Source organism: Lonchura striata, chromosome 3 (genome assembly GCF_046129695.1).
Source record: "Lonchura striata isolate bLonStr1 chromosome 3, bLonStr1.mat, whole genome shotgun sequence".
In the NCBI taxonomy this organism is placed as follows: Eukaryota; Metazoa; Chordata; class Aves; order Passeriformes; family Estrildidae; genus Lonchura; species Lonchura striata.
This window is the reverse complement of record NC_134605.1, coordinates 55,583,461-55,607,572: the sequence shown is the minus strand read 5'-3', so window position 1 is coordinate 55,607,572 and position 24,112 is coordinate 55,583,461. Positions and strand designations below refer to the sequence as shown.

The window sequence follows — 24,112 nt, the reverse complement described above, 5'->3', positions numbered from 1 at the left end:
AACTGCCTTGAGACTGAACAGCAAGAGGCTGCGGAGTTTTTCTTTGGAAGCATGGGTTGGAGGAGAGACTTTACCACCACACGAGACCCCCGAACCAAGCCTGGGGTTCTCACACCCTCTAACAGCAGCTCTCTACCAGCTACGAGGCGATCAGCAGGACTATGGAGATGAGCTCTTATTGGTGGTCCACAGCAAAAGGCTGAGACACAAGAAGCAGAAAGTGAAAGAGATGTACAGACAGAATTTTAAAATAATCTTCCTTCCCTATGAAGACAGTGGGACTGGTCACCCAGAGAAGTTGTCAAGGTTCTGTCCTTGGAAGTTTTCAAGTCCTGATGGGATCAAGCCCTGAGGGAGTTCCTTTGAGCTCCTAGTTGAGCCTGCTGGGAGCTGGAGGTTAGACTGAGGCCGCCTGCCTGGGTGGTGCAATGAGCCTGTCATTCTTTGTAGTTCCAAACCTCCTTCTGACCAGCAAATCACCCAAAAATATTTGTTATTTAAAAACTTACTCAGGAAAAGAGGACAGTTGTTGGATGTAACATTTTACTTGAAAAGAAAAAAAATTTAAAGGAAAATTTATTAACCACATGCACGTTTTTGGTGTTCTCACTCACCTGTTTCTATTCCAATTGCAAGGTCATTTAGCAAAAGCAAAAATTAAAAAGGAAAAAAAATTATTTTATTTCTTGAAAATGAAAACATGTTAAAGTGCTTGGAAGTCTTCTAAAACACCCCATATTATTTTAACATATCTTACATATATTTTTTCAAACAGTTCTAGGGTTGTGCTCCAAGATTTCTAAGGCTAGCCCATCTACATTCTTGTAAAGAACCCAAAAAAAGGATGTCCCATTCCAGTTGCAAGATAAATAGATTAAAAGCCAATGCAGCAATTGACTGATGTTATTAAAGTCAACAATCTAACAGTAATTCATCAATAAACTATTTTTACTTTATATATAAGTCATCGGGAGTGCACTGACTTTAATGATACTATAGGGTCACATGAGTTAGACCTAAATTCAAATACTGCCATGATATATCCATCTGAAATTCAGAGTCTTCAAAAATTCATAACATGCAGAAGGCAAATTTTTGAGACATTTTGAGAAAAGTCTGTCATAATATGTTTTGGTTGTTCGGAGTTTTTGCTGTTTGTGTATCTATCAAATAGTGCCTTTTAAAATTATACTACTATTAGGTATATGCACATAATCTGAATTCATTTGGGTTAATTGAATTTGCCCAAATGAATTCTCTCCCTCATTTTCCCTACAGGCATTCCTTCTGGGCTGAGCTGACTGCTGAGCTCAACACCTCTGAGGGACAAAGAGGTCACACAGCAACACCAACACATTCTCCAGGAAGAGCAACAACCTCAGCTGCATCAGTTTCTTATCAGTATTTGCTGCTGAGGTTGCAAAGCATTCGAAATTGCTGCTTCCTCTTTCTCTCTCTTCCTCCCCCACAGCATTCGACCCAGGCCCAGCAACAAACTTCGCAGGTGAGGACAGTGAAGGCTGCTCTCCAGTCATCCTTTCTGCCCAGCTATTATTTTTGCCCTTACTCCACTCCCCCAGGTTATTTGCATTTTTCATGCTCAGTAGTCATAATAATAAGGCAAGAGAATGGAATGAAAGCATTTTGCAATAGATCTTAGTAAATGTTTGAGTCACTGCGGTCTAGTGAAATCATCTATTTTGAATAGGCTCTTATGTTAACACCTAAGCATGAGGCTTAAAGAAATACATTTGGGACTCATTGTTACTTTTTTACCAAGCCTTTTTTTTTCCTTTTTTTTTTTTTTCCCTAAGTTCACATGCTCCTTAACAGGGAATTTCACCTTGGTAAAATCTCAGTCTTGGAAAGCTCCAAATAGCATAAGGAAAACAGCTCAGTGTTAAGCCTACAGTATACATGAAGAATGTGAAAATGTTAGGACTAGATTACACCCTGACTAAATAAAACCATAAAAGCCTGAGAACTTGTGACATGTTTACCAATACTTGTACATTGCTAATGGCAGCAATTCTGTGTAAAAGGTGCTGAAGCTTCCCATGCAGGCACTGCAGAGGATATCCCAACTGGTTCTCCTTTGTAGTAAGAGTGATTGCTTAACCAGCTCTCAGAAAGGCAATCCTTGATTAAGAAGGCAATATTAAGACGACAAGATTAAGAAGACAATATTATCTATGGTATCTATGGTATTGTCAACTCTAATTTTCAAACTCATCACCACAAGCAATCATTTTCCTTTTATACCAGAACTGATCAGTGTTAGGCACTCCTGAAAGCACCTTAGCTATTGGAGCTATTGGAGGAACTCAGAAAAAAAAAAAAAAAAAAAAAAAAAAGAGAGTTCTTGACCTGTGGAAGAAGGGGGTAGGCAGCTCAGGAAGAATACAAGGTCATCTACAGAGAAAGAAGGAAGCTCAGCTAGAATTCAGTCTGGCCACTGCTGTGAAAGATAATAAAAACGTTCATGTTTTTTTTAGAAAAACATGAACAACAAAAGGAGGGTCAAGGAAAATATCCCTACTTTATTTTATGCAGGGGGAACATGTCACCAAGAATAATGAAAAGCCTGAGGTACTTAATGCCTCTTTGCCTCAGCCTTTAACAGAGAGACAAGTTATCCTCAGAGCAATCAGATCCCTGAGCTGGTAGACAGACACAGAGAGCAGAGAAAAAACCTGCAGTCCAGGAGGAAGTAGATAATGATCAGCTGAGCCACACAGACACAAGTCTACAGGGCTGGAGAGGATTCACCCAAGGATACTGGCTGGTGGAAGGACTTACCCAGCCACTCTCCAGCATTCATCCTCAGTCCTGGGTAACGAGGGAGGTCCCAGATGGCTGGATATCAGCAAATATGATGCTCTTCTACAAGAAGGGTTTGAAGGATATGGGACAGATAAACCTGAGTGAAAAAGCATAGCAAGTACAAGACAACCAGGGGATCAGGCACAGCCAGAAGGGGTTTAGGAAAGGCAGGTCCTGCTTGAACAACCTGATCTCCTTTTATGACCATATGGCCCAAGTGCTGGAAGAGGGAAATTCTCTGGATATAGCCCACGTGGACTTAAGCCTTTGATATGGCCTCCAACAGAATTCTCCTGGAGGAACTGTGAGCCTATGGCTTGGACAAGTGCACTCTTCACTGAGTTAAAAACTGGCTGGACGGCTGGGCCCAGAGAGTGGTGGTAAATGGAGTTCATCTACTTGGAGGTCAGTGAGGAGACCCAGTTACTCTGGGCTCAATGCTGAGGCCAGTCCTGTTAAATATCTTTATTGATAATTTGGATGAGGGGATCAAGTGCACCCTCAGTCAGTTCATGGGTGACAGGTAGGAGTGTTTATCTTCTGGAGAGTAGGAAGGAGAGGGATCAATGTGCTGAGGCCAGTGGTATGACATTCAACAAGGCCAAGTTCTAAGTTCTGCCCTTGGGTCATGACAACCCCAGGCAGTGCTACAGGCATGGGAAAGAGTGGCTGGAAAGTGGTCCAGGAGAAAAAGACCGGGAGATGCTGGACAACATTGGCCAAACATGACCCATCTGTGCCCAGGTGGCCAAGAAAGCCAATGGCATCCTGGTCTGTTTCTCTCAGGAATAGTGTGGCCAGCAGCATCATGGCAATGATTGTCCCCTGTACTCACCACTGGTGAGACCACACATGGAGTGCTGTGCCTGGTTCTGGGCCTCTCACTTCAAGGACATTGAGGGGCTGGAGCGTGTCCAGAGGAGGGCAATGAAGCTGGTAAAGGATCTGGAGCACAAACCTTGTGAAGAGCAGCTGAAAGAACTGGAGTTCTATAGCCTGGAGAAAGGGAGTCTCTACAACTCCCTGAAGGGAGGGTGTAGCCAGGTGAGCATTGGTCTCTTTTCCCAGAAAACCAACAACAGAACAAGAGGAAAACCCTCAAGCTGCACTGGGGATCTTCAGGTTGGACGTTAGAAATAATTCCTTCACTGAATGGGTTGTTAAGCATTGGAATGGGCTGCCCAGGGAAGTGGTGGAGTTACTACCCCTGGAAATATTCAAGAAATGGCTGGACATGGCACTTAGTGCTGTGGTCAAGTTGACAAGCTGTTGTCAAGCCTTCAACAATCTTGGAGACCTTTTCCAAATTTAGTGATTTTACTTGGCAAAAGCACCAAGGTTCAAGCCCTTGGCAATGAAGCAGATAAAGAGTCCTTCCACTGTCCTCCACCCCTGTGGTCAACATGACTCAGTGACAAAACCACACATGTCCTTTGACACTTCAAGAAGGGCTCGGAACTCCCCAACCCCACTGCTACTCCTACAGGTTTGCTCCTCTACTAAAAACAACTTCTGAAACCCAAAAAACTTGTTATGTGAGGCTTAATAGCACTGCAACCATCTTCACACTCATGTATTAAAAGTTCCAACAGCTCCCATTATAGTGGAATTCCCTGTCTGCTCAAAAATAAAGGATGGAGGGGAATAAAGATGAATGGTTACAGAAAGAGTGAAAAATAACAAGTGAGAAGGCAAGAGAGATGTGATTAAACAAGTCAGTGGTACAGATTCCGACTTTGCTACATGATTCTTCCAAGAGCCTGCATGAGTTCTGGGTTGCAAAGTTCAAAGCACCTTTGAAACCTATTAGAAGAGCACCATTTCTCTTGAGGAGCTCTTCATAGATTCCCAGGCAGTCTCTGCTTACTAGGACACTCATCCACCTGGTCTTACAATTTCAGCTCTCTAAGAAGCTGTGCACATTTTCTCCAATGTCACCACTTGAAAGAAGTTCCCTTGCTGTACTTCAGCCAGCTACAACATCTGTAACCACATCTGTAACTTCCCTGGTGCTTCTTAGAGTCAGAAACTACCAAATGCCCTTTGGGTGCTCTCGCTTGTTGTAGTCCTTGGCACAGCACCCCTCTACCCACTCCCTGCCACCTTCCTGCTGCCACTGATCTTTGTCTCAAATACCCACATCAACACTGTTCCTAAGGCTGACACAGAAACAGTATGTGCAAGCCACTTCCCAAAGCTGGGAACTACAGCAGGACTCAGCAAGTGAGGTCACAGGTGGTGCACAAGGCTGAGAGGCCCCATGCAAGCCTTCACAGCACTAGCAGCATCTCCAGAATTAAAGCAAGTTCCCTTTGGTATTGCACGATAATGCAATATTATTAGAGAATAAGGTACATGTGCCAATTTCATCCTCAGATCTTTCTAGAGAGCTTGACCCAAGACTGCTACATAAAAAGAAGTATGGATAATATGGGTGCCCCAAGGGGATGCAGAGCAGATGTATTTGTATCTTCAAGAACAAGCTGAAGAAATTTGATCTCGTGGAGTATTAATTTTTTCTTATTTACTTAATTATACGCCAGACCTTGAGAGGAAATAAAAGTGGCATTTTTATTTAGTGCTCAAGCTGAGTCAGAATAAAGGTAAAGTGGAAATTCACAGATCACAGGAAAAGAGTCAGAACAGAGACAATGTCAAGCGAGGTCTCCATGAGGAATTTCGCCATTCCATAGTCTGTGGACATCCTGAAGGAAGATTTACAGAGCTTCATAGTATGAAGAGATTCATTTCTCAAGAGCTTGTCCTTCCATAAACTTTTCTCTTTGCTTTTTGAACCCATTTATACATTCAAGAAAATGAAATCCACACTAACTCCCACAATTTATTTTGCAGTGTGTGAAAACATACTTATTTTTTATTTAAATTTACTGCCAGTTTTATTGGGGTTTTTTGAGGTATTGGTTGTGGCTTTTTGTTTGCATTGTTTTAATAAACAGTGCATAACAGTTTTCCTGTGGAAAAATGGGTATTATCTGCCACTTTGTAACCACCTCTGTGGTGGTCATAACTGGCAGACCTCTCACATTACTTCTCAATCCTTTTTCTTCACACTGAGGAGCCCCAATGCACTGAAACCCTAGTTCCCCTTTTCCATACCTTGCTTCCAGCCTTCACTTCCCATTGTTTAATCAGCTGTTAGCCCACAAAAGAGCTGTAGCTGCCTTAGCTGTCACGAGCCTTTGGCTATAGCCCTGACAAAAGGTGTCTGGAAATCCAAGGCTGCTGCAGTGATACACACATAGGCAAGCAGTGCAGTGGGCTGCCAGCAATGAATCTGTAGAGCAAAATGTGCAGTGCCAAGGATCTGCCATGCACACAAATAAATGGACACCAGCAGTTCAGTTTCATTAACTGATTAGCAGTGCACTCCTGGAGCACATCTGGTTAATTTTATTCTAAGGATGCTCATTTTGTATAATGCAAGATCTGTCTGCCATGTGAACTACAGCAGGGTAAGTGGGGATAATCTGGAGATTGGCTTCAGAAGTGCACTCCTTGTCTGAATTAACACACCTGTGTCAAAACATCCCCTATCAATTGGATGCACCTTCAGTTCAGGTTGGCTCATAAAGCCAAAGAATGCTGCCTTTATGAAGAGCATCATCTTTACCCCAAAAAACCCCCAAAATCAGTATGTCTCCCTTGATACATATGAATCCACTTGTTGTAATTTGCTTCTTATTCCTCTAGTACTAATTCAGCTAATAAATTACATTCCACATTGTCTATTTTAGCATTTCCTTTCCCATTTGCTCTAGTATTCTCCATGAACACTGATGGGTGCTCATTATTTACAAGCTTTTTAAAATAATTTGTTTTAAAATTCAATCTTGTAGCAGTTCACTTTGGAACAGCTCTTTAGATTTCTGCTCTTCTCTAGAAACATCTAGTACAAACTCACATAATAATATTTCTTAGTCTTATCATCTTTTCCTACTTCTCTTACAATTCAAACAGTAACAAAATCTTTCTCTGGTTTCTGTTTCTAATGATCTGAAAGGATTTTAATGTGACATCCTCCCCAGTCCATTTTTTATGACTTTTGCGATAAAGCCAAAAAGACAAAATATTTACCAGGACTTATGGTCTTTTCCATTCTTATTCTATTGGCTATGACACCCAATTTTTGACAAAAAGCCCACCTTCTTATTTCTAAAAGACTGCTGTAATTTTTTGTTTGCACATACCATCTTTGTCATATTATTGGTATTTTTTTAAATCTTCCTTGACATGAATACATATTTACTCTTCATTTCTACTAATAGCACAATTAAAGAGCCTTGATGTCATTTCAAGTAGTTTTTCCTTTTAACTCTTTCTCTTATTCTTCTCTCAACACACACTGTCACATTATTTAGGTCCATTTTTTAAAGTTACTTGATTTCTTAACTACCAGATTTATGATGCTGAATTTGAAGTCAGTGTGATTCCTACATTTTTTTAACTTAATAAAGATGAGATATATAATGCTTTCTTTGCCATTTCACTTAACCTCTGCCATATGGAATATAAATTTTATCCAGGATAGCTTTGTTGGTTTTTTTTTTTTGATAAGCACTTCCTGCTAAACAATCTTGCTAATAGAAAAGTTTTTGTTCATCATCCAAAAAAAGATTCCTACATATTAAGTACTGATGTTAGTTTTATCAGAAATCCTGCGTTGGAAGACTAACAGTAATAATCAAAGCAACAATTCCAGTTTCACCCCAAAGCCAAGGCAGGGGTCAGGGAGGCTGCAGGAGGCAGCAGGACATTGCTGCTCCACATTCTGGGGCTGGTGGCACCTGGCAGGAGAGGACAGTGGTCAGGCTCTGCTGGGAAGCAGCACCCAGCCATATGCAGAACATCTGCTCCTCTGTCCTGCTAGGAAAACCTACTTGTTTAATAAATACTAGGTTGTATGCATACATTAAGCATACATTTGTACAGCAGTGAATTTACAAAAGTCTTTCTTTCCCACCCCTTAGGCTGTCTGCCAGAAACACTCAGCTATAGGTTTCTCTACAGACTAACCCCACATTAAAAATCTGAGCCAGTATGAACCCAGCCTTCTTAGGCCATGGAGCATTTAACCATTAAGTACTTGTTGGACCACAGCAGATTTCTATCAGCACTTTTCCTGGTCCAGCCACTGCACTGAAGTTGGATGAAGCACTGGTTTAAAGAGCAGAATGTGACAGCTGGTGGAGCACACTGCTCCAGCAGAGCTAAGCGGGGATCTCGGCTTGCCTGCAGGACTCAGGATTCAGTGGGATGCTCCTTGGGACTTCTTTTCCTCTGAGAGGAGAGTCTACAAAGATATCTAGTTCCTGTGCATGACTGCAGGAACTCCACCTAACCAAAGCATTGTAAAAGTTTGTAATGTGGAACTGCATTAATTTGTGTAAAATGTTAGAGACTACAGATATACAAGGTATTAAAGATATCACTAGTTATGACAATTTTTAATCCCAAAAATAGTAATCAAATCAAATATTTGTGTCCTTTTCCAATCCTGCCTTATCACACATTTCTCTTTTTTTTGAGAAACTTAAAGGGAATATTACACATAAAAGGCTTTTAGAAACTAGGTATGAAGGTATTTTAGAAGAAATGCCACATATAAATCTGACTGCACCAAAGAGATAACAGGTTCACTTCAATGATTACACCCATCAGAGGCTCCCCCACCCACAGCTGTCTGTTCAGCCTTCTGCTGCAGAAGGTGATAGCAGTATGGGCATCTTGTCCCCAAGGACACGGTGCTCTGTACATACACAACGGAGCAGGCAATGGAAACACCACAAAACACAAACCCTAAACCTCTCCTTACACAACTTTTCCATGCCACAGCTCAAACCATTTCCTTCCCCCTCCTCCAGTAAGGAAAGCTGTGCATTCTAATCCACAAGAGAGAAATACCCAACTGTACTTTTTCTCAGGGGTAATTTACAGACTAATTTTTTCAAGTTCTTCACTAAATACAGTTCAGCTGAATTCTCTGCAGGCACAGAACCCCCATCAAGCACAGGTCATTTCAAGGACTGAGTAATGGCTGGTGACCACTGTCATGCACTACTGAATTATCCGCAGGAATGGAACAGTTAGGAGATTGACAGCAGGGAAGATAGTCCAGCTGCAGAAGAGCTCTGGTTTACACTTCAAGGCCTTTCTATTCCCTCATTTGCTTTGCAGCGCTGAGCAAGCTTAGTTTACTCTTGTCTCAGTTGCTCAAATCATCCAAGGAAAGCAATGGCTGTTCTCTCCTGCAGATGGAAGTGTTGTGAAGGGCAGATGTAAATCCACAAAACACAAGGGAACTTCGCTCCCCAGATTGGGGGATTGCAGTCCCCAGTCAGCACCCAAAACAAATACTTGTTGTTAAATGCCGCCCGAAATCTATCCTCCTCATTAACAGCAGCACTTAACTTTTCAACACAGGAAATACAAATACGTAAAGACTCAAAATTCCTGACCAAACCCTCATGATTTTAAGTTAAGGAAGCTGACGGCAATGCCATAGTTACAATGACACAGAAGTCAGCTCTTGGAACAAGAACAGGAGGTTCTCTCCCACAGAAATAGCTCTGGTCCAGTGCTCCTGGTCTCTACCAGCGCTCCAGTCCTCACCTAACAGCATTAGTGCCAATGCATTCTTGACAGCCATTTTCCTTAGGGTTATGTGCAACATCTGCTTATGATGTCTGACAGCAGACCCTAAGGAAAAAAATAAACTTTCTAAACCTACCCATCCTTCTCCTATAGAAAGCCCCCAGCTTCCAGGCACTTACAGAGAGAGGAATCTCCTCTTTTTTTTTTTTTTTTTTTTCAGAGAAGCCAGATGGTTGAGCTGAACCTCTGTGTTCAATTCTAGTTTCATAATGTCCAGTCTCAAGAAAACTCTTCCTATTACCCCACCGTTTAAAAATTTCAGACATTGCTAGATAGTAAGGAAGTTTCCTCAACTTACATAATGCTTTCCCTTCTTTTCCTCTTCCCTTACATCCTCCAAGCTGGAAGCAGAGGACCTGGGTAGAGCTCCAAGAAGAGTGCAGTAGGAAGAGCAGTAATTCTTGCTACCTTGTCACCAGTTGTGCTACAGATCTCCCAGACATGAAGTGAGCACCAGACTTTCTCTACCATGTGGAGATGCTCCACATCAGGGTCAATTACATTTCTGTGCAGTGATCCTCTTCAGTGAGACAGAAAGAAAAGACAACTCCAAACAAACACAAATGCTGACTTTGCTTCCTTTCTTCAGATCTACTGACACCCCCTTTTCTCACTCTTCAGTTCCAAGAATTGTTTTACCTGCCAAGCCTACTTCAGTTCCAGGAACATCTGCGGCTGAGTAGCGACTGAGCATTCGGAGAAGCTGCTTTTCCCGAGCTACTTTTCCATCAGCCCAGCTGCAGCAGAATCGAAGTTGCAAGTGTGACAACCGAGTGGGGAGAGAGGTTCTGGGAGTTTGCTCTAGCACAGGCTGGAAGGACTGGAAGAGCACTGACGTAATGAGACCTATATAAAGCTTTGTGACAACCAGCAGTTGTCTCAGTGGTTTTACAAGTATCAGTTGTATTTACTCTAGCTGAGGTGTTGCTGCCTGCAACAGAAATTCAGCTTTCCTATGGCTGCTTCTCAATTCAGCATTCATGAAACAGCCAACACCCTTGGTCAGGATCAAGGGCTCATCATGGTAGATACTAGGTAGATAAAGAAGATGACATCATTCCATCCCAAAGACTTGGCAGAGATAAAGAGGGAGTAAGATGATGACAAAGTACCTGGAAAGTGAAAAAACAAATCCAACCATGCCCCCTCTTGGCCTCTATCAAAGTAATGATTATGTGTAAAGCCCTGACTGTATGCATATATATAAATAAAAATCAAGACTCATACTCAGCACCGGGAAGTTGTTTAGCTAAAGTCTGCAAGCTCCTGCCTGTAATAATCCTCCAGCCTTCTGACTGAAGCCAAGAAAAGGGTTTAGCATTTTTCCTCTTCTCTAACCTAACACTATTTGTAAATGTGTTTTTTCCTCTCTCCTATCTTTCTAGTCAGTTTTATTTATGTAGACATGCCAGTGTGGTAAATTTCAGACCTATAATTTGTGGCTTCCTGACTTGGGATGGTTGATGGTACTGAAGTAGTTCTTATGTGGCTGTTCCTCCAACTGAATGTTTACACACAGATACACCATGCATAGCTTTTACTTATGTGCATAAGCAAGGGTTCTGCATGCTTCACATAACTTTTCAGAGTCTACATGTGTTTCTGATCATGACAACACATCGAAAATATGTGCCTACAAAACACATTTTAAATGTATTTGTACAACACAGTATGTGCTTACCCTTGAGGTGTTTTCTATATATAGAAAAGCTGAAGATGAAGCTTCTTGTTCTCATTCTTTCCCTTTAAGTTCTCCTGTTGCTATTCATTGTATCCAGGTTTCCATTACCACTCAGCTATACACGATTTTTCACTGGCATGAAATCAATCAAACCTGAATTCTGATAACACACATGCACATGATAAAGCATGATACTACCCCCTAAGGAGTTATCTGGACTTTCACATTTCAGTCAATTCAACAACAGTGATGGTGTGGGAATGAGCAACAGCTCAGTGTCTGCTGAGAGACCATGCCTCATAAGCCTTCAAGGTATCAAAAAGTATAGTTACAAATGGCAGTGTTCATTGTCACCATATTGAACATATATGTGCTTTAAATCTCTTTAAGAAACAAACAAACAAAATAAAAAAACAAACAAGAAAAAAAACAACCCTAAATCTCATAAATTCTGTCTTGTCTTTAATGGTCTTAAACAGTGACTTAGCTCCAAAGACTTTTTTTTTAATTTGGTTGTTTTAGTTTGCAGATGAGGCCTAACAAGCCATTCTAAGTTTCCTTCCAGATGTCAAACTTGAAGGCATTAATAAGAATTTTCACACCTGAATCTTGCAATAAGCTACATCGTCGGTCACCCTATTGGCCCCAAATAAGAAACACAAAGAGCTATGGCTAGTTCTTGATTACCCAACACTTGTGAAAATATTCACTCTTCTAGGACTTCACAGTATGAGAGTTAAACATTACTTTCTCCACCGTGACCTTACTTTTCCTAAGGCCGGGATGCAAGAAGGGAAGGCAGGCAGGCTGCAGCAGCCCTGGGACCTGCACTCGCAACTTGCCAGCTCCCAGTTAACAGCTACAGCCCCCTCTGGGGAGGCCTTCCCCAGTGAGGAAATAGAAAACACGTTTGACCACAGCCTGAAAACAGTAACACTTTAAACTAGATGAGTTTAACAAAATGACTATGTGTGTTCCACAGCCTTTGGACTAATCTTATAAACTCAAGCAGTCCTAAAAGTCAAGTGCTACATAAATGTATTCGCACGCTGATAACTGCCTGCAGGACCAAGACCTAAGTTAAGTAGATTCTACAAACCTCATCATTGTCTGTGTTTACAGAATATGATCTGACATATGTATGTTCCCTTTTTGTCATCATTATCTTGAATGGATTTTTATTTATGTGCATGACTAGACAGGCTGTGTTTTTATGAATACCAGCATTCAGCCACAGAGAACAATAAAACGTCTTTCTCTCACTGCAAAACTTTGCCTGGGAGCAGAGACCCACACAGCTCAGCCAAGCAGTCAAATGCCACAAAAAAATCCACATAGGAAACCATGTAAGCAAACAATTTCCAAAGGACTTGTACAGCAGGCTGTAATACATAATCTGCTTGCTGCACTGCTACGGACATGTCCATTTTTACCATGCAGAATGTTTTCGCAATCTGTTTGAGATAAGAAGAGAGGGCTGAGAGGACTAGAAAATCTAACCAGAGTTAATCACCACTAACAAGCCCTCAGCAGCCCAACCAGCTGAGTAATTCCTGCGGTGCTCTCCTACAGCAGAGACACACAGATAAAAAGCCTATTGGCACCACCAGTCAGACAGAAAGTGCCAGCTGTTCACACAATGATATTTGAAAAAAAGTAATACAATACAAAAAAAAATAATACAGCAGCAAAGCATTGTCCAGAAATCCTAGATGAGTGCTAGTTTTCTGCATGGATCCATGGTACAGCCTTACCCTGGCAAAGAGGAAACATTCCTCCTCCTCCTCCTCCACCCCTGTTAGCAGCACCTGGAGCTGCTGCCACCCTTTCCTGCAGTGGGAGTTGTCCAGTGGGGAAGAGACAATGGGGAAGATAAAAACCTCACTCTGGATCTCTCTTATAGCCTGTTGGTCCCCAAACACACTCTGGACTACATTACCTATCATGCATTAACTTTGCTTCCTAAAGAGAATGCTGGACCTGCTGATAGGATCATTGTGAAGGGTAAAGTACTGACAAGGAGCTGTTTTGGAGAGTGAAGAAGCCAAAGGCTATTTGATGGCATGTTTGGGAGAGAAAGGCTTAAACATGTCCTGAAAGCACAAGTGTTCCCAACAAGTGTCCTTGCGCTGGTTCTGTGTATTCTAGAGCCAGTCAGGTATCCAAGAGGCAAACTGATGGTAAAAATAAATAATTAATGAACAATCTCAAGCCAAAAAGCCATCGGGAATAATGGTTTTGTTCACCAAAACATTTACCATGCTTGAGCCTTGTTTAAAGCCTGGAATGGAATTTCAGACCACTGTTTTACCCAAATTTTATCTAAATCCATAATTTTGGGGGCAAAAAAATACAACAGGAATTTTAAGTCAAATTATCTTCTAATCAAGTTGAGGACCACTTTAGTTTCTTTCATTCTGCTAAACCTAGTCTCCTATATTACAAATTAAATTCAGAATAATCCACTTTTTCTGTTCATTCTGATGATGGTTTTTTTCAGGAGAATAAATAGTAATTTATCAGAAAAGAATAGAAATAAAACATTTTTTTAGAAGATTAAGTGGCGCCTAATAGTCTACAATCCAACAAGTTAAGCAAACAAAGAGAAGGGGAAACCCTACCTTGTAAATAAGGCAATTACAAATCTAATTTCTACACTCTGGAATGAAGCCAAGATATAAGTGTGAAGGACTCAGAGGAAAATCTGTTGTAAATTCCTTCAAGTGAAAGTCCCTTTTTAAAAGGCAGAGAACACATTGCAGAAAGGTCACAAAGTCACAGCAGTTGTTTGGGTTTTTTTCAAAGCACAACTCTAAATGAAAATTGACTTCTTTCTATAAAGACAGAGACACACACAGCTGCACTTGAAGTGTAACCCTGACACTAGAAGGAGAATAGCAATGATCAAAAATAGATCTTGCACTGAACTTCTGTAGGTACTTCAAATACCTGCTGAGTAGGCATTGCAACCTCGATAATTGTGAAAATTTATTCTTATTTATTCTCAGTTTAAAGAAAAGGAAAAAAAGGACAAATATACCTCATATAGGCATAGTGAGAAGTTACCCAAAAGCTGTTTCGGTAAACTTTCACTTGAGCCTGGTTTTATCATCTTTCTAGGTAAGGGGGCTGTGTGAATAGGGACATATGGCAACAGCAGACTCATGTTCCTTGACTATAGTTTGTAACTCTAAGCTCTTTGGAAGGTTTTTAGAAAAGGTAAAAGACTGAGTCTCAAAGAGCTGACAAGTCATGTCATTCTGTCTCAAATATTATGGTTGAGTAGTTTAAACAGAATTCAGTGCATGGGTACATACATTCACCCACAGGCATACACACATATAAAGCTCAGGCAAATTCCACTGAAACTAGGAAACCAGACTGGAAAATCTACTTATATTACACCTTTGCATTTTAGTCATAAATTTAAAAGACTGTGGGTGTTGTGACTAACTGACAGAGAGTAAATTAAGCCACTATGTGGTGTTTACCATGAGGTAAACTGCTCCCTCTCCTGCTTTTTAATTGGAGGTTAACTTTGGCACACTCCACTATAAACAAGTTCTGGCACTAAAAACAAAGAGACAAGGAATCCTTTCATGGACGTATTCCTGTAGTTCATCAAATATTCATTACTTACATTGCCCAGATATATTGTCAAAGGTGATAAACACACACATATCAATAACAATAGTCTGATATTCTGCTCCATTCCTCATCACAGATGTACCCAATCCTGATTCCAAGGAAAGCAAGGAAAGTGCAGTGTGCAACCATATCCAAAAAACATGAAAGGTCTGGCTCTAACTCTCAGAAGTCTTCCTGAGCAAGAATAGCAAAGCAGTGCCTTGATCCTGGCCTCCATTTTTATTCACTTACATATAATTGCACACACATACAAAAATGACTGTGAACTAGTTATAGAATGACACAGCAACACTTCACCACACCTCCTACATAATACCAGAAGGCCTTGTGGCAAATACTCCAGTCAATTACTGTCTCTCCCAGTCAGGATGCTGACAGATCACACACACACAAAAAGAAGTTGCTGCAAGAAAGGGTCCTGGCAGGAAAATGGTGGCAAATCCCAGAATAAAGCTACAATAGCACCACAGTATATGTATGTATCCTCAGGCTGACCAGCTGGCAAGACTGCCACATTTCAGGCAGTAAGTACATACTTGAGCATGCCCAACTTACTTGGAGTTGTACTGTGGCTCAAACAGACATGAAGAGACACAAATATCTCATTTATAATTTTCTGGATACTTTGAAAAACAGAGGCTGTTATTGTTTTTTAGCTTATCAGGCTGTTACTATCTTGCATTGTAACTTTGCAAAGTATATTATTCCCCCCCAAAAAAAATTAAAACACTACACCTTTAATCATAGGTTGCTCCCACTGATAAATTACCTATTTAATATGTTTACCTGGGCTATTTTCCACAGTACGAGTCATGTTGAAATTGCACTAATTAAAATATCTCTATTTATTTGCATGACTAATCAGTACTTATCTGTAACATGGCACTTCATATCTTCAAAGTACTTCAGCTGTTATAAATGGATTATCTGAAAACTTGCCCAAAAATATATCTTGAAATCTGATGCACAGACTCAGCTATTGCTTCCTAAAATAACTACTGGCTTTACATGCACTCTGAATCGTAGTGAGGGCAATACTGACAGGTCTGCAGAAGCACATGCGTTACTTATGGATGGAGTAAATATTCCACAGAAGAGATAAAGGCAGCAGACCAGACAGTGCTTCTTGATGACACAGAAAAGCAGATGGCTCAGTCCTTTGAGTGGTAGTAAAGTCTACCCCACTTCCCACCATGCTTTTTGCTTAAAAGAGCTGTCACACTTATGTGCAAATGAAGTCCCACATCCCTAAAATTGCTTGCAAGATACTTGCCACCATTCTTTCACTTCCTCCTCCTTGGAGCTTTCTACAGACTTGAATGCCAAAATATTCATGACATCTGGTACTGCTTTCTGGAGACTCTGGCCACTGACAATTTGCACTGCATGAGAAATCAATTTCTTGGTACCATGCTACCTGTGTGTCTCCCCATAAAGTTCATACCCCTGGGCCACTCATTGGTTGAAAGAAGATGAAAATGGGTAATTTTTGCTTCACAGCTCATTCTAACAAGGAACTTATATACAGAAACAAGCTACTTCCATAAGCACAGAGCTGCCCTACTTGTCTACAAGTTATTTTCCTTTTTAAAAAGTAAAAATCACATTAGAAATGGCAGGGATGTGTCTTTCAACTCTATCAGGAAGCAGTATAAAAGAGCATATTTTATAGGTCTATTGTCTTGATTTTAAAAGGCCAAACTATATTTTAGAGCTATCAATATGCTTTCCCTTGTCAGAAGTGTAGCACCATTACTAATACTTTCTTTCTATTAAGAGGAAAACCCCCACAGTTCTTCAAAACAAAAAGTGTTTTTGTAACGTTCTGCAAGTGCCTCAACTGAAGGAACAATGGCAATTTTTGATGATGCTTTTTACTCTAGATCAGTACAAAACTGAAAAATTACTGAATCTGAATGTTACATCTCCCTGTCCCTTTCCTGTGCTGTGCCCCTGAACTGCATCTGCTCATGCATTCATTTGATTGCTTCAGGGTCCTTTAAACCTCCAAATTTCACTAGGGTTATGGTGAAGCATGCATGGTGGCTTTTATCCAGAAGGGCCTGAAAGCACTTGATGAACTCTACCAGGATGCAATCACACACAGCCTACTCACCTCTCTGCAAATTCATAAGGTTGTAGAGACATCAAGAGATCATTAAGTCTTTCCCTCCCAGCTGGATCAACTATACTCGGGCTATTTCTAACAGAGGCTGCCTAACCTGTTCTCTAAGATTTCAAATAAGGGAGGTTCCACAGCTCCCTTCAGCATCTTAAACCAGTCCTTAACGCTCCTTGACATCAGGCTTTTCAACCAAATTCAAGCTCTGTGCTGCAATTTAAGCTTATTGTTTCTTGTCCTATAAATTTCTTACATAAATCTTTAATGTTTGTTCTTATCACACCAATGCAGTCATCTTTTCTTAGGACTATGCAACATAGTTTGATTTGGTATTTTCTCAAAGGCCAATGTTTTCTAAGCAAGAGGGGCTGTTGCCCCCTCGCTGAAACTACCTGCTGTGGTAAATTCTTTAGGTTATTGCAGGCACAGCCAGCCCTAAAATGACAGTCACCAAAGAAATGGAAGTGCCCCCCGTGTACAGTTAATGAGAGGCTCTCTTGAAGAATCTGCTGAGAACAAGAGCCCCAGCCCTTTTTTCCTGTTTGTGTTAGTCAGAAATACAAGTAATTTGCCATCAATTCCCAGGCAGTTCATTACTAATACTGACAGAGTCACACAGTTTGGTTTAGACTCAAAAGAAGATTTGAATGCCTGCTGGTTGTGTCCCTCTTCAGCTTTGGGAAATAAAAGAAAAAGCCAAAGAAAAGTCAAACAGAATCTGAGCAAAGCCTTTCTGCACTGCTTTTTCTATTCTGCTGCTCTTTAGACCCTTTCAACTGTACTAATAAGTACAATGCAGAATAATTAAATCCCTGACCCATTACACTCAGGAAGTTAAAACTAGAAGACAAGGCTTGATAAAAAAATCTTACTATCTAACTAGGTAAGACAGACTGCAATAAAGGTATAGATCATTAAAAAAGCAGAAAAAAGCTTCTTCACTAACATTAATATAAATAAAATAGCCAAAGAAAAATAGATACATCCTAAATGTAGAAAACTACAGATGTAGCAGCAGGGAATATGCGTGGGCTTTTCTGCAAAAAACTGTTCCACCCGGTCATATGTCTGTCCCACTCCTGACCTGAGAGTTTTTTCAGCACTAAACAGCCCTTCATTACCAGTGAGCTTCAGTAGGCAAACATGTAAATTAGGTGTTAAGTTTACAACATGAACAGCACAAAAGAAAATGAGTTACCATTTTTTGGCTGGTGACTGAGGCAACAAATCTCACAGTTCACCTCCTTATTTCAAATGGGGAGCAGGAGACACAGAAGCTACCAAGTCTGAAGGACCCCCAACCCTAGCACATATCCTATGTCTTCTCCCATGAAGAACTGCTTGAAATATAACTTATAATAAACAAATCATGCCTAAAATGTTCATAAAGCATTATTACTTTAAAATAAAAACACTTTATAACTTAATTGCAATATATATTGCCTCTTCAATCCTCTTAATGTAGTTTTAACTTACCAGAAATTTAGAGAGATCTCAGGAAAACCATAAAGTTTGTACACATGAAGCAATAGGTTCTCCCCCACCCAGGAGACTCCTTTCTGTCTTCCTTTTTTCCTCCCCCACCCAAGCCCTGAATACAGGAAGAGAGATCACCAGCTGCCTGCTGAAGAAAACAACTACCAAATAGTGTGCATCATTCAGATGGCTTGGATGATTCAGCTTTTCCATGTGAACTTTAAGTGGCACAAATGGTGCTTTGTGCATTTCTGAATCAAGAGTGTATTTAATAGTCCAAGAGCATAACACAATTTCTACTTGAAGAAAAACTTTTCATCTTAAACACAGCAGTATATGTTACCTTACAATGGCTCCAGTTCTCAAACCAGTCAATAATTACATCTATCTGTGTTTATGGTATTGCAGCATCTTCAGCCTTTAAAAATACATTTTCTATTGTTCTCAAAAGTTGAACTGAGTAGGACAGTGAAAAGAGGATCTAGTGACGAGCTTACAGTTTTGAAAACCACCTGATATGATGTGCATTGGTTTGAGAGTGGGAGGGCTGGGAAGGAACAGAAAACCCAGGCGTAGCAAGCAGTCTGCTCTCCCAAAGCACAGCAGCACAATAATAGAGCAGCTGCTTGATCATAAGCACCCCACAGTTACCTGCAGCTCATTGTCCAGAAATTTGTAGGAGAATAATATTAGAAGTTTCCAGACAGTAGACTCAGATATGAAACCCCACACAAATGTAAAACACATACACATTTACTTTGTGTAGTTTTTGTTTAGCACTGCTCAGATAAAGAATTAGTGCCTGGTTTTACTTGTCTAGTTTTTTTGGCCTTTATTAATTGTTCAAATGTTCACTTGCATCTTCATCAACAAGACCCTGTTTTCATTTCACCCTTTCAATCATAAATCAGAAACGGCTCTCATCAACCAATAAGATTTGACACAAAAAGTAGAAGGAACCTAGTGCTCAGACCTAGTGCTGAGGACAGAACATCTTGCCCAACAAAACCTGTTTAATTACTGGGAGAATTTCTTATTTATGCTCAAGTACAAAAGCAGCACAAGCATGTTGAACACAACACTGCCTTCTGCAGGCACCCAAGTGTGACAATGCCAAAACTGCCTGAGGTGCTCAGCAAGGGCACCTTGAGCAAAGGGAGAAAACAGCAACAGACTGAAGAGACCACTCATCACCGGAGATCACTGAAGACCTAGAGAAAAACAACAGAAATGTTGCTTGGTCTGTGCTTTCAACAATGGAACCAAGCCTTTGGGTTCCTGTAGTGTGCCATCTTCCACTAGGGCAGCACCCAGAATTTTGTCTTAGGGGTGCAAACTAGGCAACAGTACTGGAAAGCAACCAGAGAACAACGTTTTGGCAGCATCTCTTCTCCCACAAATATCTCTTGTATGGTTTTTGTGATTTTATTACTGACTTTCACTTTATTTTAAAACATAGGCATGTTATCCACATCCAATACAAAAAGCTTGTATCAAACTAATCGGGGTGATAAAATTCTCGCCTTACAGTTCCTTCCCTGAGACAACGCTGCCAGAGTCAGCCTCACCAGCCAAGATGTCTCTCTACATGAACAGCAAATACTCCACGAGACCAGAGGGTGTCCAAAATCCTCTGTATTTTGAAAACACACCAAATACTTCATTGCAAACTAGATGAAAAATCCACCATTGCAGGAGTGACCTGTGGGAGAAGTCATGCACTTTGGTATCCATGTGTGATTCACGTTTTTTGTACTTCAGACTTCTGGTGATTGTTTTCATTCCCTGACATTTCTTGATAGGGAGAAAGATAGCAGGAGTACTTCTCATCACAGCTTCCCTCATCATGACACCTCCCCTGCTTTGGTCAGCCACTGGGAAATGAGTCATGATGCCGAAACCTGAGCCTCTTCCACATCTTTCTAAAGCCTTATTTCCCACACAGACCACATGCATTGCAAGCACAGCAGCCAGCCACGGTCAGTAGCAGGTCAAATGCATTTCCTGTGACCAGATTCACCCAAGTGTGAGCACCCCAGGGTATCTGCCTCACTGCCTCTCCCAGACAGCCGCATCTCACTTGTCCCCTTTGCTTTAGTAAAGGTCTCTCGGTGAGCACTAGCTGAAACATGCCTGTGGCACACCAGGAGCTCCTATGCTGCCAAACCTTTTTTGTTTTTAGATTATGGCTCCCTCATAACACTGTGAGACACACCATGTCACTCCACAATGTTCCCACACTTTCACAGGAAAACCAACTTTGCAAATCATGTACTTTGCCCCATTAGCCTTTTAATCGAGGCCTGTCACTCATATCCTGAGCATGGGGTGGGGAAGAGAGGGGCTGCTGCTTTAGCTGATGGGTAGGAAGGGCAGGAGGTCCACATCCCTATCTCCAGTGCAACCTATGAATCCAGCGTTACAAAACTCTGAAAGAGAAAAAAACAGACCCTTTCTTCCTATCCAGTGATAAGCTGATGTTTCTGGACCAAGGACTGCTTGGGGTGGTCTAAGTAAGTTCAAAGCAGAGTCTAAGCCAATAGCTTACTAAGCAGAGAGGAATTCTTATACGAATCAAGAACTTGGAAATGTTTTGTGGACAGTACTATTTTTTGCTGGAAGGCTCTAGTGAAAACTATCTTGGACATCAAAACAAACTGATTATGCTATAAATATTAAAGACTTTACAGCTGTTTGTTTGTGAAATAAATTTTTGAAAAGTCCCTTAGCCTTAATATAGGGAGGAAAAGGTCAGAGAGCAAAGACATAGTAAAAGGGAAATAATTAATTTAGGACATCATTTATTTCGCTCTCATCCTACTCAATTACAGGAATTTATACCAACTGTCCCCCAGAAACCAGTGGTCAAGAAATATGCCAGACAATATTAAGACTTCTGCATGTTCAATGGGACATTCAGTGACGTGTGAGAGTTTTAGCTAAAACTGTGTTACACCTAAGAAAGCCTTTGATCACATTCTGTGGAAATACATTCAAACACCACAGCTGCACTTCAAGAATCTACAATAAGTGTACTACAGCCTTCATTTTCTACTGTCATGTAATAAAATCAAACAAATCACCCAAAATGCAGCCACTAAAGTTTGGCTGATCTTATACCTACATGAAAATCCTCAGTTTAGTTATTATTCATGAACTTGTTATTCACAAGGCAGAAAATGTTTTTTCTTATGTTTTGCTAATGAAGTTTTGTTTGGTTGGAGCTCTTTTACAGTTTACAGATTAAAATTTTATGGCTCATTTATGACTACTTGGCATTATGAACATTTTCACTGGAAATATGGGAGGATTTCATTAGGAACATTGGTAATGAAAACAGCTAATGGGGGATGAAAGAGGAAAACACATTAATAAGTAGCACTGAGAAGCATGCAGTTACTTGGGGAAAAAAAATAACATTAAATACATGGTCAAAACATTGAATATATTTTTAGACTGTAACATATTGTCTCTCAGTAAATATTGCCCAAACAAAAAAGCCTCTAAGCAAAGGTCACAAGGCTCCTCACCTGCAAAGGCACTCCCAGAGCACATCTAAACACGTGGTGGCGGAGCACCATCAGTCAGCACAGCCCAGTGATCCATCAGAATCTTGTCAGGTTTGCTCCACAGGTACATTTCAACAATTCCTGCTCTGGCTCACTTGCACTCTAAAAGGGCTACACTTACCAAGGAGGGTGTGGACTCTCAGAAACAATCAACCAAAAAACCAAAGAAGCCCAAGCAACTACCCCTCTCAGCTGAAGATACAGTAAACTGGACTTCCTGTCCTCTGATTCCTTGGTTGCTGTCTGGCATAGGGAACATTCACCCTCACCAGAGAACAAACAGAAACCACAATCATAAATTGACCCTAAGGATTTTCCCTGTAGCTCAGAACTCTCTGGCACTTATTTTATGCTTAATTACTCTGTCTCCATACTCTGTTAATCAATCATGTAATTGTCTAACATATCTTTACCCTCTCCTAAAAAACCAAACTGGATAACTCCATAACCACTTAAGGGAGAAAGTCAGTGGCTTACATCATCCTGAATAACTGAGATGACCACACAGGGAGGTTTAAAAAGAAATGTTTACATCTATTCTATGTCATACTAAAACAAACACATTTCTCCCACTGGCAGGAACTGGAGGACACCCAAAGGTCTGGGGTTTTTTCCTCCACTGAGTATGCAATCCTCATTTTTTCTTCCACTGGCAAAGTATGTGCAATAGACAACTCTTGCCTGTTTCAAATCTAGTATGTATTTAAAAAAAAATCCCAACTCTTAAGTGATGTTAGAGCAGTAACATTGTTTTTAAATTTGACTTTCCACTTTTGGACAAAGTCCAGAATAACCCAAACTACACTTTTGGACCACTGCACAAGGCCCCCTGGGAATAACACAACCTTACCAGCAATTACTATCACAAAGACAGACAAAACTGATGGTTAGGGACTCGCATTGTGCAGGCAACAGGATAAAGAGAGGTTGCTATTTTAAACTGATGCAGCTGAAGCACAGGCAGCAGAATTTGGTGAAATTACACACTGACAGCAGCTCTTGACTGCTTTTGTCAATATATATTGCAGCTCAAGTGTGGTGTGTGGAACTACACATAACTGCTTTGAAAGACTGCCCTTGTTTCATATTCTAGCATCATACAAAAGTAGTGGTAGAAATAAATGTGCATGCTGCAGTTGTGTCGGGTGCTTTCTTTGCAGAGTTACTGTCACTCAGCTGAAGCAGCATTCGACACAACACAGACCCACACATTTAACTTAGCCTGACCCCTCTTTTTTCATTCTCCAAACTGAGTTTTTTGGAGTGCTCTTTAGACATCTTAAGTGAATCACAGAATATGCTGAGTTAAGTCAGTGGCTTCATCAAGAGTTCTTGTCCATTATAAAAACCTCACAGCCTGCAAGGAGACAAAAGCATTCCTATGTGACAGCCACAAAGAGCATGTGCTCCATAACCACAGTATGTGCAAAGCAAAGCTCAGGCTTTACAGAGAAGAAAGAAGTCACAGTTGTACATCAGGACAAAGATTACTCCAAAGGACACAACAGTTCTTTCCAATTGCCCACGACCATTTCTATCCCACACTTCAGGATGGTGCACTAGATGTATGGTGGAAATTAGGGGATGAATATTTCAGTGCAGAAAACTCAAGCAGAAGCCAACATTCACACTCCTCTGAAATACCAATCCTGCTGGCAAAGGCATTTCTGAGAATGTATGAGCACAAAAGCCTTTCTGCCTGTGTAAGATATTCCAAAAATTGAATTATGAAGGCAGGAAAGCTCCTAGGAAAGTAAAACTTGAAAAAAAAAAAAAAAAAAAAGGGGTTGAGCTGAATTCATTGAGATCTAAGTTAAAGAGTTAAAGCCTGATGACAGGTTTAACTTGGTCTATTCAGGATGTGATTGCAGATATAAAGCAGTTTGTGAAGACTGCCTGGTGCAGTGTAATAAAACAGGATGCAAGATTTGGACTAAAGAAACATTTTTGCAAGAAGAAAATTCTTTATCCTCTCCAACTTAAAAGCTTGTCTTTACCATCTGTTTCCTGGTTTGGTTAAATTTTGGATTTTTACTCCCTCTCCTTTCTGTTCGAGCACCAAGACTATGGAGCATGTTGCTTGTAAAACAAGCCCTGCTTATGAGGAAGGAAAAGTTATCA

The 24,112-nt window shown here is 40.7% G+C and overlaps 1 protein-coding gene across 1 annotated transcript in view; it reads right to left on the bottom strand.

The window, feature by feature from the left end:
- The window catches only part of IPCEF1 (interaction protein for cytohesin exchange factors 1), an 83,282-nt gene extending 62,607 nt beyond the window's left edge, over positions 1–20,675 (bottom strand). Inside the window, exon 1 of the mRNA XM_021540564.3 lies at positions 18,423–20,675. The gene's annotated coding sequence lies outside the window, so the exon portion shown is untranslated. The remainder of the gene's footprint in view (positions 1–18,422) is intronic.
- Between the last annotated feature and the right edge of the window lie 3,437 nt (positions 20,676–24,112).